A 19028-nucleotide genomic window follows, 5' to 3' on the forward strand; every position below is an offset into this window, starting at 1 on the left:
CTTCTTTCCTCTGGGATTGGAAACTTTTGCCTGGATGCAGTCCTCCCAATTAACAAACTACATCTATTCACGTGCACAGGAGTTCAAATCCCAGCTTTACTACTTACCAGCTATGCAAATATGAGCTCATATCAATGTTAGTTATAAAATAGAGATAAACCTGCACCCATCTCAGGATATGGTGATAATTAAATGAGATGATATATCAACAGCTTACACCCCGGCTAGCAGGTGATAGATACAATACAGGTTGGTATTTTTATTATTAATTTGGCACTGTCTTTTCAGTAGCCTGAAACACTTCATAGTCTGACAATATTTCTATCAGATGCAACTTCATTAGCAGTGTCTGAGTAGCCACTCTGGATACTCCCAAATGCAGAGATTTGTGGGTTAACTTAATCTCTGTTCCTTTGCCTACACACACTGATAAATTGGGCCTATGTATTCCACACTATGCATGACCCGTGCAGTATCCAGATCACTTTCCTTGTAGCAATGGCATTTGTAGAGGTTTCAACTAGGATTAAATTAAAATGTGAAGTTCCTCGTCAGTCAGTGATGAAATGAATAAGATTGATAACAGAACACAGAAATACCCCTACCCCATATGAGCTTTGGAAGCTGAGTTAATTTTGTTTCTACTTTTACAAGTTTCTTTTTAAATTCATATACAGCTTTTGGGGGAAAATAAAGTGGATTGGTAAATTATTTGAATTTCTGAAGTTGAACACAGCTTTCCTTAGGCAAGCAAAAGTTCCTTTCCTCCCTCTTTCTCTCTCTTCTTCTCTCCTTCCTATCTAAACAGTATTAATTATTTTTTTCACTCCCTAAGGAGGTGAGAGAGGGAGGGAGAGGGAGAGAGAGAGTGTGTGTGAATATTGTTTGTGCATACCTTTTGTGCATGCACATAAATTTATATATTATATGTTCACATATATTTACATTATACACCCATTCAAATAGAGTTTGATATTTCTGTGGAGGCCGAGAAAAATTAAGGCCATTCCACCTCAAGTTTAGCATTAGCACAAATACAGCCATCTTAGGCCCCTGTGAATTAATGCTGAACTTTACAGGAAAAAATGCAGAATGTCTTTGGCAGGGAATCCCATATCAGAAAGACAACAGAGCCCACACCCGCCCATGGCAGAAAGTCCCATATTAGAATCAGAACAGAGCTCAAATGCCCTTGAAAGCCCCATATCAGAATGTAAACAGAACTTGAAATTCCTCCACCCTTTCTGAAAATCCCCTAGACCAGCCCATAAAAAACCCAGCTGTAACCCACTTTGGGGTCCAAGTCCCTGCTCTGCTGTCCGGTATACTTGGACCCAAGCTTGAGCTTGCAAATAAACCCTCGTGCGCTTGCATCTGTGTTGGCTCCTCGGTGGTTTCTCCGATTTGCAATCTTGGGCACAACAATTTCCTCTCACGATCAAGAAAATAAAAGGTTTTATAACCTCAATTATCTATACATTCACATTGCTCCAGTCTATATCTATCATCTAAATCTCACTCGTGATTTCCAAACACTACAAAATGTCAACACTGATTAGCAATCAAGCATCCTCGATTAAGTATTTAAAGCTGAACTCTCCTTCTTGCCCCTTGCGAACCTGCTCATGCAATGGTTCCCACCTCTCTTGTGGCTCATCCATTCATTCTATTACTGAAGTTAGAAATCTGTAAGGTCTCCTGCATCAGTCTCTTTCCCTTATATCACAAAGCACTTCATTAAGTTCTCACAGCTCTGTCATCTACCAAGTATTTCCAGAATCTGCTCACTTCAATCCACTTCCGCTGTCATACTAGCCCAATCCCCCATTTTTTCTCATCTGGACAACTTAATGGCCTTCTAACTAACATTCCTACTTCTCTCTTCCACTGCTCCAATCCATCCTCAGTAGGATAATTGATCATTGATAATCACAGGGAACTTTTCCTGTTAATGCACTTCCCTGCTTAAAACACTTCCATGCTTTCTAATCACACAAATAAGAACATTTGAATCCTTAGCATGGTCTGCATATTCCTGCTGGATCTGGCTACTTGGATCATCCACCTTCTTCACATGCAATCTCCTCCTGTGTCCTTCACTCATGAGTTCCTCACGCTGGCCTACCACAAGTTGTTTTAGACTACAAAGTTCTTACCACAGGACTGTTGCATATATCGTTCCACCTCCCTGCTTAGCACTTTTTTCCTGTCTCCTGTATGGGTGGCTCCATCATTTACCTCAGGTCTCAGTTTCTAGTCACCCCCTCAGAGAGAACATCTCTGGCTTTGGTCTCCAAGATAGGACACTCTCCCAAATCATCTATTTACCAATTATCTAGTTTACCACATCATTTATTTATTTCTCTAAACATGCATTCAGTAATTTGCAATATGTGTATTTATTTATTATTTGATTATTGATTATATATCTCCCACTAATTCAAAACTCCACAAGGACAAAGTCCAAAGTCTATGCCTATCTTTTTTTTTTTTTTTTTGCCATTTCACCCCTGATAACCAAAATGCTGCCAAACACATAGTGAGCACTCAATAAATGGTTAAGTGAATTAAAAATCACTCAGTAGAGGAAATATTTAAATATTAGCCATGAGTATGAGTTTAGCTGACACATATATAATTTTTAAAATTAATACTCTTAAAACATTTGATAAACATATCTTTTGTTCCAATTCACTATAATTGAGAGAAGCTACCTGTGGTGACTTTTTTTTTAGGAGACTGGTATAGCCAAGGATAAACAGAAAGAAAATCTATTAGCAGTGGATGTCACACTGTGGAAGGGTGGGTACATGGGAGGCTTAGGTACCAATTCTAAATTATGTTGTCAAGGGGATAATTCTTTCTACCAACTCCCTCCAAGGCCCTTGCTTATGACTTCACACACAAACACATATACACATAGTGCTCACATTTATCTCTAAGAAACATAAAAGAGAGTGGAACTGTAAAAATCTCCTCAGTATTTTCTGAAGTTCACAGAAATAATTTGACGGGAATAAAGAAAAAGAAAAAGAAGAAAAAAAGCATTGTATATTATCAAGTGTAGAAGGCCAGTTGTTTTAGTAAAGTAGGAATACATTTATGTAAAAACCAAGTTTTAAAGTCTGAGATTATAATTAATTTTCAACACTAGTCTAACTTTTAATGTAGGATACTTTCATAAATTGATATTTATTTTTCAACCTAAATAGGACAATGTCTAGAATTACACACACACATACATGTGCATATTATATATACATGTACTAAATAGATATATACACAGCCATAATATGTAAAACCAAAACCATATACTTTCTAAAAGCATGAGGGCAACCATTGACTAGTTTAATATTCCCTTTGCTCACTCTTCTTTGCACATTTTAGGTTTCTCTGCCCCAATGTTTTGCTTAGACCACTCCACTCACATTCTCCCATTTCCTCCACCTGTCTAAATTTGACCCATACTTTAAGACTCAGTATATATACCAGTTCTACAAAATCTTCACTGACTGTCATCATCAACTGTATACCACAGTTACCGTTTCTCTGCGAAATATCTGTGCCAATTATCTCCCAAGTATTGGAGATATTGGCACCCGAGGGTGAAGTCAGGTTGGTGTAGAATAAGATAGATTAGTGAGCACAGATATGCAAGCAAAGAAATATATTATACCCATGTAAGTTAAGATGATTTTTAACATCTTTCAATGATTTTTTTTTAACACTTTGCTTGTACTTTTCCAGTTCTAATTCAACTCTTAATGGCAAGCTATTTTTCTGAGCCTTAATTTTGTGTAAAAGTGAGAGGCAGAAGTAGAAAACCTGCAAGGTCTCACCCAGTTCAAAATATGTTGTTCCTGAATTATTAGCATATTCACATATTCATTCATTCATTCAGCATTTACTTAGCCCTGGCCAGATGCCAATCATGTTAATAAGCTCTATGGATACAAATATGTTGTGACATTTACCCTCAAGGACACAAATATGTTATGACACTACCCTGGAGGAATTACTTTTTAGGAAGGGCCAGGATGGGGTAGGGACATATGAAATCACATACTCTAGGATATTGCCACACATTGAAATATTTTAAATGTAAAAGGCATGTAATCAATAATGCAGTATCTAACCCATGCTGTGAATTTCAGTAAAGATATTTTGGGCATATTGTGAACCTCTACAGTGGGAAAAGACCTTCCAGGCAGAGGGACGGACAAAGACTGGAGACGTAGAAAGTGGGATAATAGGCAAAATTATGTTTGTAGTTACACTAGGTTGACAACAGTTTAAAATGGGCAATTTTATGTATTCCAATGAAGGATAGCTGTAGCAATTTCTTTAATTTTTTACTTATGGCATTTGTTGTTCTGCATTTTGTATTTGTATCTTGATTCTACAATTACTTTGGAAGCTGTGGCATGAAAGGTCTATTTCTTATATAAGAATATCATTGAATTGGAAATAGTATCTACTCATTAAATACACAATTAATACGACATGATAATTCATCTAAAAGTGATTTATTTGAATAGCCCTGTAGAGACTAAATAGTAAAGTTGAAGAGATCTGGCTTCATAAACTGGTTAAAAGAATAGGACCACCATTTACTTAACCCATAAATTCTGATGATTTTCTTTTATGCCTAATAAGTAATAGGGGGAAAAAGCCAGTCACTTATGTCAGCATAGTATTATACTACATCTAATTCCAGAAAATTAGCTTTTTTAATCATTTAGCTCCTACATTGTACCACTTGACTGCCACAGAGAACATACTTAGACTATATATGGGACAACCAGGAATCGGTAAATAATGAAAAATAGTAATTTACATAAAAGACTCAATGATTGCCTTCCAGTGGTATACCTCTAAAAGTGAGTAAAGTGTTTTATTCAAAGAGTACTTGAGCATTCACAGAATGAGGGCACACCATTTTCCAAGCCTTCTATGCTTTTATAAAAAGTCATATAATTATATAATCATAGGCTGACACATCCATGAAGAATAGGTGCAAATCACTGTGAGTGTCCAAGCAATGCTTGCAGGCTTCCACAATACAGATAGAGTCATTCAATGAGGGGAGGTCAGATAAATGTAAAGAAACACACTAGCTATGTTTTGCAGAAAAATACTAAGATGATCATTTTAAAATCCATGCCTGAAATATAGTTCTATTTAAATAATTCCGTGGTGCAGTCTCATTCAGATGACTAATTTTTGACAGTGTAGTTTGGGAGCAGATTGATTCCAGAGTCATACCTCTATCTTAGAAGGACATGACAAAGACATTAAAAAAAAATGTGTGTTAAATGCCCACCGTATGCCCCAATTTGTGCCAGGAACAGTTTGAGATGCAGAGATAACCACGACATTGGGCAGAAAGGTATGTTTTAGCAATAAATGCCTTCTTAGCCCTCATGTCTCTTTCTGGGGAAGACTATCTTGACACAAAAAAGATAGAGTGGGTACTGTAGGGAAGTGAAAGGTATAACATGTCAAAACTCAGAACCTGTTAATCCTCTATTCTATCTACACCAAGTTGATTTTGCCTTCAGGTACTAGTACCATAAGAGCACAGGCTGCTGTGCGGTTAACCCTGATGCTGTAATTAGGCAAATGGCTTCCTAACTTTTGTGACTAGTCTGCCGATGTTGGCATTTTCTGTGGTGCTACCTCAGCAGGGAAAATCGCCCAAAGAGTATAAAGCAAAGTGCCCATTAAATGAAAGAATACAAATCAGCGTATGAATCCAATATTTCATGATATTTCGAATCCATTGGAATGGATTTTGATGAGCTCCAAATTAGAGGAGTCTAAGTTAATAGCATTCATGTATAAAGGAAGATGACATGCTTTAACACAAGGCATTCTTTTTTTACACTTAAAATTATTTCAGGTTTACATACTTCATTTGTTCATTATAATAAAATATTTACTTAAATTACTGACTATAAGAGATGAATGGATTACTATTAAATCGTATTGATCAACTTTTATTTTTCTATTTCTACTTATCATTTTCCTCTTTCATATTTACTTCAATTAACTTATTTCTAGAGTTTTTTAATAGTCTTATGCCCACTAAGTTGCTTACTAGTTCAGTGCTTTTGATGATTAAAACCTGAGGCCCAGTAAAAAATGCCTACATAGGGCATTTTCCTGAAATTGTTACGCAAAATTTTGTGGATTTTTCCCTCTACTTATACTTATGTTATTATGTGAACTAATTGTTTCAAGCATTAATCCCCTATTATTATGGAAATAGTCTTACACACAAATTCATACTAATGTTGCATCACCCTCTGTCAGATGATATTAAAGCATAAAGTTAAAGATAATGACAGAAAATAAAAGATGGTATCTATACATGATCAGGTTGAGGTGGAATGAGAGAAAACTTGAAATGGACCTTCTCTGGATGTTTATCATGATGTATATACCACTGGGATAGATAATTACATAAAACACAAATATATAGAAATAAAATTTAAAAAAACCAGATAATACTATTTACATGAAAACAAATGTTCCATGACATTTCCAGACACATCTAATCCATAAAATAACCCTATTTTCCAGATTAGAAAACAAAGGCTCAGAGGGGCCAATGAGCATGCCCACAGAGCAAATTATGGTAGAGGCCAGCTCCTACCTCACATCTACGTGTTTGGAAAGCCTATGATTTTGTTCTTTCTATAATATCATATCTTGCAGACTCTTTAAAAAAAAGAAACATAGAGACCGAAGTGGGTCAAGAGGTAAGTTGGAAATTCTAATGGGATTTTGACCTGCAAACTATCCCACTCTTCATTTTAGAGGGGCATCTATAAATCGATGGAATTTGGTGGCCTGAAAGGGACGTTGAATACAACAGGAGTTAACTAACAGCATCTTTTTTTTTTCCAGCACATATTTTCTATATGAATATCTGACCAGCTTAATTTCCTTTTAAAAACTGAATCAGGGTGACAGACAACACATTTGGTAAAGCTTCAATCCCGCCCATTTGGCTGAAATCATCAGAGGAGCAGGTGGCTTTCATTCTGTTGGACGTTTCCCAGTTGTACAGCTGCTAAATGGGAAGTAAAGCGAGCAGCCAGTCCCAGAAGGATGTGTGCCCAAGAAATTTGGCCCTATCAGTGGAGCCCTTCTTCTGAACAGCAAGAGACAGACAAAAACCTACCTTTTAATTTTATTTTACTTTGAGAAACACACTATAATACCATATCCATACACACATTTGAGTGTATTTAAAAACAATGACTTTTTTAAACATACTGATTTGATTAACAAAAAGTAGCAGGCAAAATACTTAACTTAAATATTTATTTAATACAATTCCTTTGAAGTTGAGAATTTATGGAACCACTGCAGACTCATTTTGTAGCCTACTCTTCCATCTTACTAGTAACATCTTTTTATAAAAGAGTAAATTAAGGAAATAGTTTTTCTTTTCTTTTTTTTTTTTTTTAATAGTGGGGTGGAACACATTGAGTACCTGTATTTAACTTAGATCTATGGTTCTCAGGTGTTTAGTATCAAAGAATTATCCTGGATCTTTGTTTAAAAATCAGATCGCCTCATCCTGTTCCCTGAGACTTCAAATCAGAAGGTGTGGAGCAGGGCACAGTAATCTGATTTTTAACTATTCCTCCAGCCCCCATTTTCAGGAAGACCATATGGAGGTCATACTTGGGAAATAACAGCCCAACCAGGCAACTCAAAAACCTCAGTCCCAGCATAGAAATGAAATCATTTTAGAGAAGTTCTTGGTTTATTTCCTTTTTAACAAATATCAATTTCTTTATAATGGCATTTCATATCACACTCTAGTTTACCAGATAAAGCTCTCAGTCCCAAACAGCAGGGTCTTAAAGCTATGTGTACTGTAGCTTTCATTTTTATTGTTATAGTAAGTGACAATATAATATTTTTATACTGTTGAATGGGTTTTATTGCAGAAGGCAAAGGCAGAAAGTGCTAAAAAGTAGGTTGGGTTTTATTGCAGAAGGCAAAGGCAGAAAGTGCTAAAAAGTAGGTTGCTTATAATACAAGGAGTTCCATTTCTTCAGTCATATACCACACTATTGTTTTAATACTTATGCCTATGTATTCTTTGTTACTTTTTTTATTTTTGTAGTAATATATATTCTCATGTTCAATTTATTTTATTATTATTAATCTGTTTATCACATGTAGGTGTTTACAGATATTATTATTAATTAACCTCTTTATGTTTCAGTATTCTTATCTGTACCAAGAACATGCTAGTACTACCATTAGGGTAAAGGTTAAATGAGATAATATATGAAATACCATTTTCTGTCTTTAAAACATGATAGCTATTTTGTTTTGTTTTGGCTTTGAAGATTGTACTTATTTATTTGAGAGGAGAGAGCACAAGGGAGCATAAGTAGGAGGAGGGGCAAAGGGAAGGGGAGAAGCAGGCTCTCCACTGAGTAGTAAGCCCTTATATGAGGCTCCATCCCAGGACTCTGAGATCACGACCTGAGCTGAAGTCAGAAGCTTAACCCACTGAGCCACCCAGGCGCCCATGATAGCTATTGTTAACAATATTTATCATTACTCTGTTAGGTCAATGTAGCTTTGTAAACTGACAGAGTATGATTTAAGCTTTCCTATGACAGAGCATAACTGAAACCACACACGAGTTTATGTCGCCTTGGAAGACCTTTATGGTATCTGCCTCTTTCTCTTTTAGAAATTAAAACAGGGCACCTTGGTGGCTCAGTGGTTGAGTGTCTGTCTTCAGCTCAGGTCTTGATCCTGGGGTCCTGGGATCAAGTCCTGGGAGCCTGCATCTCCCTCTGCCTATGTCTCTGCCTCTACCTGTCTCTCATGAATAAATAAATAAAATCCTAAAAAAAAAAAAGTTAAAACAATAAATAATGAGAAATTGTGGAATGCCTGGGTGGCTTAGTGGTTAAGTGAGTCTGCTTCAGTCCAGGGCGTGATCCTAGAATACCAGAATCGAATCCCATATCCGGCTCCCCATAGGGAGCCTGCTTCTCCCTCTGCCTATGCCTATGCCTCTCTCTCTGTGTCTCTCATGAATAAATAAATAATTGTTTAAAGATTTTATTTATTTATTTATGAAAGACACACACAGAGAGAGAAAGAGAGAGAGAGATTGAGAGAGAGAGAGGCAGAGACACAAGCAGAGGAAGAAGCAAGCTCCATGCTGGGAGCCTAATGTGGGACTCCATCCCAGGAGTCCAGGATTACACCCTGAGCTGAAGGCAGATGCTTTAACCGCTGAGCCACTCAGATGTCCCAATAAATAAAATCTTTAAGAACAAAAAAATGAGAAATTGTTATTTTTCACGAGTAGCCATGGACAGTTTCTCCCTTAAAGCCTCTAGAAAGAACAGAATCTTGATTTCAGACTTCTGACTACCCGAACAAAGAGGGAATGAATTTCTGTTTCAAGCCACCAAGTTTATGCTAATTTATTATGTCACCTAGGAGACAATTGCACCATTTTTCTTTCTTCCAACCCTTATTCCTCCACCTGTAGACAGCTCTTCTTTCATCCTTCATGGCATATGAATGTTCTACATTTAGTAAAGCTTTCTTGATTCCTTAACTGTTTTTCCTTGGTGTTCTTATCATTTTTTAAAGTACTAACCATTTTTTAAATTACTACAACAGACATGGGGCGCAGAGGTGGGACAATTGGTTAAGCTTCTGACTCCTGGTTTCAGCTCGGGTTCTGGCTCAAGTTGTGATCTCAGGATCCTGCACTCAGTGTGGAGTCCACTTGGGAGACTCTCTCTCTCCCCCTCCCCCTCCCCCACATGCGTATCCTTCCTCTCTCTCTCTCAAATAAATACATCTTTAAAAAATAAAATAAAATGCTACCACAGACATATTATATTCTATTTTGTGTTGTTTAAATGGCTATCTCCCCCATATTATTAGTTCTTAATAACCCTCCTTTTCAGGTAAGTTGGGCCTTACTCTTTTAAATCCTACAACTCTTAGTATCACAGCAATTTGCATAGAGGTCTTGGTCATACGAATGTATGAACACAATATTGTTCTTCATGGTACTTAAAGAACTTTTGAGTCAAATAGTATTTGGAGTGTGAATCTCCAAGTAAAACAACAACAAAAAAAGAGAAATATAAATGAAAATAACACAATAATTTATAAATTATAGAATTTAGCATTATTAAGTTAATTTTAAGCTATCTTTGGTAATTTGAGCCATGCTTAATAGAAAATACCATATAACTAGAAAGGCTACTATTAAATCTGCAATAAAAGTATATACTTGTTTTGAGATATAGATGTACCCAATAAATAGCAAAGTTTTGGTGCTATGACAAGCGTATAGCTCCCTTTGAATAAGTTAAGGCTGATTAAGAGAACACCAAGAGGCGCACCTGGGTGGCTCAGTGGTTGAGCATCTGCCTTCAGCTCAGGTCATGGGATTCAGTCCCACATCAGGCCTGGTTCTCCCTCTGCCTATGCCTTTGCCTCTCTTTGTATGTCTCTCAGGCATAAATAAATAAAATTTAAAAAAAAAAAAAGAGGGAGAGAGAAAAAGAACACCAACTAAACTGATACTTAAGCCTGTCCCACTCTAGATCAAGCTGACATCATTTCATTTTGACACTAGACGTGTCAAAAGGCTGTTGTGACTTTTTCATATACCTCTCTGCAGATCATATGCAAATCATATAAGGATGTTAGTTTCAGTGAGCTACTAATATCATTCAAGGAGAGATTAAAAGCAAAACACACAGAAAAAAACCCTGATATCACAACTGGGCTTATTTATTAGTTCAGTTTGTATATTCATATATTCTTTCTTTTATTTTTTTCCTCAGCCAGAAAACCCCACAAAACAAACAAAAAACCCCCTGAACACTTTAAGATATAATAAAGCCATTTATTTAATAAAAATATTAAAAAGAAAGATTTTTTTAAAAAACAGGTAAAATGAGAAAATTGTAAATACAGGGATCCCTGGGTGGCGCAGCGGTTTGGCGCCTGCCTTTGGCCCAGGGCGCGATCCTGGAGACCCGGGATCGAATCCCACATCGGGCTCCCGGTGCATGGAGCCTGCTTCTCCCTCTGCCTGTGTCTCTGGCCTCTCTCTCTCTCTCTCTGTAACTATCATAAATAAATAAAAAATTAAAAAAAAAAAAAAAAAAGAAAAAGAAAATTGTAAATACATTAACAATAAAAGTGATTAATGTATTTGCCATGATTATTCATTAAATTTAGCTCTAAGTTTATAGGGGAAAAAAGCATTGCATTGGGTATACATGATGTCACAATAAAAATAATAATATCAAATTCATGTGAAATCTACCTGTTGTAGGCACCATTTTATGGGTATGAGACTATTATGATAGTGTAATTAGAAAACTGAAGAAAATATTGTGGCATATCATGGCATTCTTTAGTTTGTTAAAAAATGAATTTACTAATGTTTGAAGATTTACAATGTATCAAATACATAAACCAGAAAGATACAAATCAATGAGGTCTTTGTGGATTGGTCAAATAAGCATTCTATTCTGTCATTAAATGGTCCTGGTGTATAATTAATGACTTGGGAAATGCAATAGGGAGCTTGATGTATTTATTATGTATGCTTTATTGAAGTTCTTGGAAATCTTAAAACTATATCCCAAAGCATTTTCCTCTGGTCACATAATCATGAAAGAAAAGTAAACTATTTCCCCTCTTTGTGGTGTATCATTATTTCCTTTCAAGCCATGTTTGCACTTTTGTTTTATTTTCATCAATGGATTGGTCAAGTGTGAATATATAATAACAAAGAAGAAAGTAAAATATTTTTGGCTAATTTATAACTGACAAAACGAAACAAAACAAATTTTCTATCAAGAAAATGTGGTGATCCTGCACAAAAAAATACTGAGAACTCTTGCTTTTGCTAGGTATGAATGATTTTGTCCTTCAGTATTGAATGTCCTTCACCTCATTTTAATTGCACCTCATTATTGCTAATTTTATTTTTCTTCTTTTGTTGAGTTCAAATGATAAATCCAATGTCCACTAAAAGAAAGGAAAGATGTCAAAGAAAAATCCCAGACTTTCCAGCTGCTTGAAATTATGTAACACTGAACATGCACATAATGAACTCATTATGTTTGCTCACCTCCTGACCAAAACTGGTCATCCTCAGTGTTCTAGATCTTGACAAATGACATAAAAGTGTAATCTTCATCCCAAATAGAATCTTGTGGTCATTGTTACTTGTTCTTTTACTTTCCAAATAAGTTTCAAAATCCTGTTTCTCTTCCTCTAAAAAATCATATTAGGATCTACCTCTCCCCCCCAATTTTTTTTCCCATTTTTTTTTTTTTTTTTTTGGTCATTTCCTTATTATATTTTTCCTGGACTATTGCAGAGGGGCACCTAATGGCTTATGACCTCCAGTTTTGGCCAATCTCTGCTCTGTGTAGCTCTAGATATGTCTTTCTATAATACAGATGCAATAATGGCACTGTTGATGTTCATAGAATAATATCCATACTCCTTAGAATAAGACTCACTCGATATTACTCTAAGCTACCTGTCCAAGCTTAATTTCTGCCTCTCCCTTTGTTTCAGTAATTTTCAAGGCTTTTACTTTGCTTTCCCACACCTCCCAGGCAAAGTTGAACATTCACTCTTCTGTTCTTCTGTAACACTGTTTATTTCTCTGGGTCAGCACTTACCAACATCTGATACTAATTACAATAATGGTGAACATATGCCCTGAATATGCCTGAATGGTCCTCATGTTAAATATTCTCTCCTATTGTCAACCCATGGGTGGGGTGATCAATCATGATTTTTATTTAGAAAAAAAATGGTCACCATATCTTGGGGCTTGTCCCACCAGATAGGCAGCTCCCTGAAGGCAGGGTGGGGTCCTAGTAATCACAGCACTCAGTGCTTCTTTGTTTAATTAAACCACATTGGCCAAGGAATTCTCTATTTATACAAGTTGACTATAAAAGGAGCCATATGTGATAGATTACTGGAGACCTCAACACTGTCTGGAAATCTGTTCTTTTTCAACACAATTCATTGTTTCTCCACAAAACAATGTAAGCCAGTGTTTCCATTTTCTTTTTCAAACATTAATGTGAAAAAATAATCTTGCATCATGAACTGCACCCTACAGAAATCAAATATATATGATTATCTACCTCCGTTACCCCCATAACTGCATCTGGGACCGTCTCATGAATGGACTATGCGTCTAGAGTAGAGCAACTTCTCCACTTGTCCCTAGTGCCTGTCTCCTCGTGCCCACTCAAGACACTGAGTTAGCAATTTTCCCCTTTCATTTCTATATCATTAGTTCTTCCTTCCTTACTAGATGACTCTCATAGCATTCAGACAAGCTTTGACTTATCCCACTTTAAAAACAAATCAAAACAAAACTCCTCCATTGTCCAAACTTTCCTTGCCTAATACTCTCCATTTCTCTCTTTCCTGTTGTACTGTAGAATTCTGGGAGTAACCTCCTTACTTGGGGGCTCCAATTTCTTTTCTCTCATTCTCTCAGACCCTTTGTAATAAACACTTGTCCACTGCTACTCCAGCAAAATTGCTCTTATCATGGTTAACAAGGATCTCCACACTGCCATATCCAGTGATCAGTTCTTGTTGCTCACTTGCTTCGATTCTTCACTAGCATCTGACACAGTTGAACATCCTCTCCATCCTTAAATATCTATCTCACTAATCTGAAGGATAACATACTCATTTAACCTTCTGCCTGCTATCAAACTTTTTTTCCTTTCTCCTTTGCCAGGTCCTCTTTATCTTTTCAACCTTTAAAAATAAAGTGACCTACTGTTAAGTCTTGAGATTTCTTCTACCTCCACATAAACTCCATGTATAGCTTTATCCAATCTCATGACTTTAATTACTACATGTTTGCTAGTATCCCAAAAGTCCAAACAGATCTCTTCCTTGAACTCATGCCTCCAACCACCTATTTCGTGTCTTCACTGTTAGAGGTCAAATAGATAATGTCAATTGGCTCTCCATAAAACTGTCACCTCTCACAGTCTGTCCATTTCAGTAAATGGCAAATCCCTTCTAGTTTAGCACATCAAAGGTGAGTCATCCTTGACTCTTGTTCTTTTCTTAAAATCTCACATAAAGTACTCTAATCCTGATGGATTTAGCTTCAAAATATATCAGTCTAATTACTTCTCACCACCTCCACTGCCCCTACCTTGTTAGTTCTCACCTGGATTGTTGCAACTTCTTTCCCTGTCTCAGTTCTTGCCCCCATGTGGGAAATTCCCAATTCAATGCCAAGAATGATACTTTCAAGATATAAGATGGATCATGTCTCTTCTTCCTCAAAATATATAAAAGCCAAGATGAACTGCCTGACCAGGCCTTTGCTTGCACTCTCACCTCATCATTCAGCCTACCTTCTCCTGGACCAGGCTGCTCTATTTGCATAAACCTCTGAAAACTTCCTGATTTGAGAACTTTGCCCATGTTCTCTCCCCTTCCTAGAATATTTTCCACCCATATCCCTCATCTCCACATAGTTTATTATTATTTTTAAATTTCCCTTAAGGCTTCACTCAGAATTCACCTTCTGAGGGAGATCTTCCCTGGCCACTTGATCTAAAATCACAACTCCCCAGCTGCTTATCCACTCCTGTCCTCAGACACTTTGTGCTTTTTCCCATTTCAAAGCTCTCCGTCTTGTTACACAACCCAATCACTTGAACAATATGTTTTATTTCCCTCTATTGTCATATCCTCTTTTAGGAGTAAAGCTCCATGGAGTTATTTTGGTCTCTTTTGTTCTCTTCTGAATCCTCAGTGCCTAGAAAAGTATTGGGCTCAAAGTCCTGCTTGGTAACAATTTTTTTTTTTTTTTAAATAAATGCATAGAGTTTAGAGAATTTACTGCACTGACTCATCCCCCACAGCTAAGAGGTATTAGCTATAGTGGGAAAGGAACACCCTTTACTAGCTCAGTGCCCCAGGGCAGAGGCTAGCTCAGTATAAAGCAGGAGTGTTGGGCCCAGCCAGCAGGGAGCAGAGAGCCCCCAGGAAATGGATTAGGAAAGCATTTCTGGGAACAATCCTGGCAGGATGGGCCTTTTAAGGCCTTTTGCAAAGACTTTCAGATCTTTAACAGAGAACCCTGGGCTGGGCTGCTCAAAAATTGCCCAGAGCTTGGGTGGTCCAGGAATGAACACTTCTGGTTTGAGATTCCACTCTCACCATTTACTGGGATCCAGGAAGCAACAGACTCAGAGATTTAGTCATGGAGCAACAGTATTCAAATCAGGGTTCTTCTGTACAGGGTCTGAGTCAGTAGATCTTGTGAAGGGAGAGGCTAGTTTTTATTTTTAACAAACATCCCAGCATTGAGCAAATGTCATATGTTGTGTGTCTTTATAAAACACACGTCATAACCACAATTTAAGCTACTCTTGCTCAAAGCTCAGTAGCTCTGTCCCTTCTGTACCTGCAATTGTCCTCTCTTAGTTTTCCGACATGCTGTTCCCTGGGAGCCCTCTGGGCATCAATCTCCAGTTAGAAGGTTCCTGTGACTACTGTGGCATTTCCTCCTTTGGTCAGGGATGTGGATTAAAGCACCTATAGTTGTATTTGGCTTGCTGGGCTCACTTTAATCAAAGAATTGTGCACACACTGCCTGGAAAGTGCTTTTAGAATCTACTGCCTAAAGCTGGACCAGTGAGAATTCCATGTGAGTTAACAAGTCTCCTCTTCTACATCAGAAACATCTCTGGGAGCTATGAGGCTATCGGTCAATCACATACTTATAAGAATTTAGGTTGTTTTTCTAATAGCCAGTCAAAATCAACATCACTAAACTGGGGAGGAGGAGAAAAGGTAATTGGAACATTCGAACTTGCTACATCAGGTTGGGAAGGAAACAATAAAGGATGAAATACACTTTTGCATGTTTTTATAGAGCGTACAAACATTTTTAAAGCGCAGAAACATTTATAAAGCGCATTGTAAAATGTCTTGCTCCCTGCCTCGTCCTTCAGCTTCATCCAGTTCTCGTCCCCATTACCAAACAATATTATTAATTTCTTCTGTATCCTTCCAGATAGGGTTTATGCATGTATGAGCTAATGTGCATAGATGTTCATATATGAACCTATATGTTTAATTTTCTTACTTTTCAATGATAGTTTAACATGGAAACAGACAATTCAGCACCATTATTTCTCCTGCCTAATAAAGTGTCTTGGGAGCTTTGCTGTGTCAATGCATAAAGGCTTCTTTAAGTCTCCTATTGACTGGATCCTACTTAAGTTGATGACTCTCTTTTGCTATTTAAAAGACTATAATACATAAATTTACACGTAAAATACCTTTTTGTGTGCACACACATGCACACGCTAATTTATCTGAAATATACATTTGCACAAGTGAAATTTCAGGGTCTGAGATCACAGGCATTTTATGCATTTAATTCCTATTGCTAATTTGTCCCTGAATAAAGGTTTTATTAATTTGCACCCACACTAGCAATGTATGAGAGGGCCTCAGGGATGACTTTGGACAAGCATGCAAATAGCCTACGGGTACTTCTTTCCTGGGAGACAGGGATTAATGGGCAACAGGAGTCAGGAGAACCCTGAAAGTTGTACTAAACTATTTATTTCCACGCTGTGCTTATGATAAACTAAAAATTACTGAACAGTTTAATATTGTTTGTAACACAGTCATCTTTGTGAACCGACCCATACCAGAACCAATAGAGTTAGGGAAAGAAAAGCACTATAGATTTTTCTAATACATTTCTAAATGAAATTTTAAGACCTATAATAATAAAAATAATAATAATTTTAGAAATGGAAACCTTATATTAAGGGTAGGTAATTTACATATTTACACATACACTGAAAACTTTGACATACAGAAACAGACTCCACAGACAGATTTATTTATCTGATTATCTGTCATGGCTCAACATTTTTCGCAGAGTTTTCATCGAATGTTAATTCAAAACCAATTAGTACACTAGCTAGTACGTACACTTAAGATCATCACAGAGCTACATTTCTAACAGGGCATGTAAATTAGTTATTGCATGCAATTTGCTGATCACTTAGAAGATAACTCAATTAAGGAAGTGAAGATTAACAAATGTACATTTAATTATGTAAGCAGTAGTTTCTGGTTTCCAAGTATTTTTATTGTGCTATTCTAAGTGTGAACATCTCTAGATTTCAATTTCAATTTTGTAATGAAAAACTATGCGATCAGAACTTGTGCATGTGTGTGTGCATGCATGCGTGTGCATGCACGTGTCATACGTGTGTATGCATGCGTGTGTACTATGCACTATCCACTTCTGTCCTTTCCTCGGTCTGATCATTGGAAATATTTGCTAGAGACACATAGTGATTGGGCTCCAGAGCTTCATCAGAATCAACCGAGCGGCCAGAACGTTTCTAATGTTATTTGAAACCTTTAATGACAAAGAGGCATTTGCTTGCCCATGGTCCAGTCTCTCTCCAGTGAAAATTACTGGTCATGAATCTGGTGAACATTTACAGGAATCTGCAAATGAAGCAGCTAAATCCTTGCTGACAAGGAGCCTCATAAAGGCAGCTCATTTGTTCTCTCAGGGCACTCATCCCTGCCACCCGGATCAATAGAAAATCTCATCTGATATATTCGTAAATGCCATAGTGCAAATGCTCTCTTGCAATTTTGCAGGAGAAAAGGCCCCACTTCCACTTTAAGGGACTGACACTAAATTCACTAGATAAATACAAATAACCTTACCCTGAGTTTCCTTTAGTCTTAAAGCCTATGGAATACAAGTGATCTTTTCCCCCTCTCATTTAAAAAAGAAAGTAAGATTGAGGCATTTGGAGATTTTAAAGTTAACTACTAAATAAGATTTTATGATTCCCCTGCATATCTACCAACATAAATATCAACTGCTTCAGAGTCTCACACAGAAGATACGATGTAGCAACTTGTTGCCATGTAACTGTCCTATAACCTTTACTGGTTTACTCCACGAAAGTAATATCAACCTCAGCAAAGGATTTTAAAAACATGTATGTATTTGAGACGCCAGCACAAACAACTCTAAAGCACAGCTAAAAAAACAGAAAAAAGTGAAAACTCTGATGGTAATTAAGAAAATAGCAACAATAACATGAAATTTATGGTAACAGGTTTTTTAGCCCAAAATCTGATGGGTTATTATAAAATATGGCAGGAAAGATTTTACTTCTATAAATGCCCTCCTTTAAAAATGGATTTCTTACTAACAATTTGCTGTTAGATTAATACAGGGGGTTTGTCAATCCAAAAATCTTGACATTCTAATAAAATGCCTTTTGGCAAAAGTATAGATTCTATTATGGTTGTTAAATTAGGAGGCTAGGGTAGCTATAAAGGGGCACATGCTTTCCTCTCAACCTAACAAGCTTAACAAGGACATTAAATCTTTTTATTCTTTCCTTCATTGAAAAGGCAAAAGTAAAACACACACACACACACACACACACACACACACACACAAAACACTTACCAAAACTTACCATGGAACTAACATACTAAAAACACAGAAGTGTATGTATTCTAAGGAGAAGTCAGTAAGTACCTGGTGTATTTATTTACTATATTATAAAGGCTAGAATGTTCCTCAAAGATAAAATACCTGGATGTTACTCAGGGAAAAAATTTACTTTTATTTTCCATTTCGCCTCATCCCTCCCCCATCCAATTGCCATTATAATTACGAATGTACAATTTATTGACAAATCTGTACAAAGAAGATAATTTGGGGGACTGGGAAATATAGCTTTCCAGCATAATCAAAACTAAAGATTCAAACTAGTGCAGATTTCATTTAATCTATTAGTAAGATGCAAAGTGAACAAATATAACTCCATAATCCTGCCAGTGACCAGGTGTGCATTAATATAGTCTGGTTTTCTTTTTCTTTTTCCTTTTTTAAAGATTTATTTCTCTATTTTAGAGAGAAAGAG

At 36.7% G+C, this 19028-nt stretch overlaps 1 protein-coding gene across 13 annotated transcripts in view; it reads right to left on the reverse strand.

Annotated features, from left to right (window-relative positions):
* Positions 1-19028, reverse strand: part of ROBO2 (roundabout guidance receptor 2) — a 1648622-nt gene that overhangs the window by 222084 nt on the left and 1407510 nt on the right. The gene's annotated exons all lie outside the window — the stretch shown is intronic.

Source organism: Canis lupus, chromosome 31 (assembly GCF_003254725.2).
Source record: "Canis lupus dingo isolate Sandy chromosome 31, ASM325472v2, whole genome shotgun sequence".
Lineage (NCBI taxonomy): Eukaryota > Metazoa > Chordata > Mammalia > Carnivora > Canidae > Canis > Canis lupus.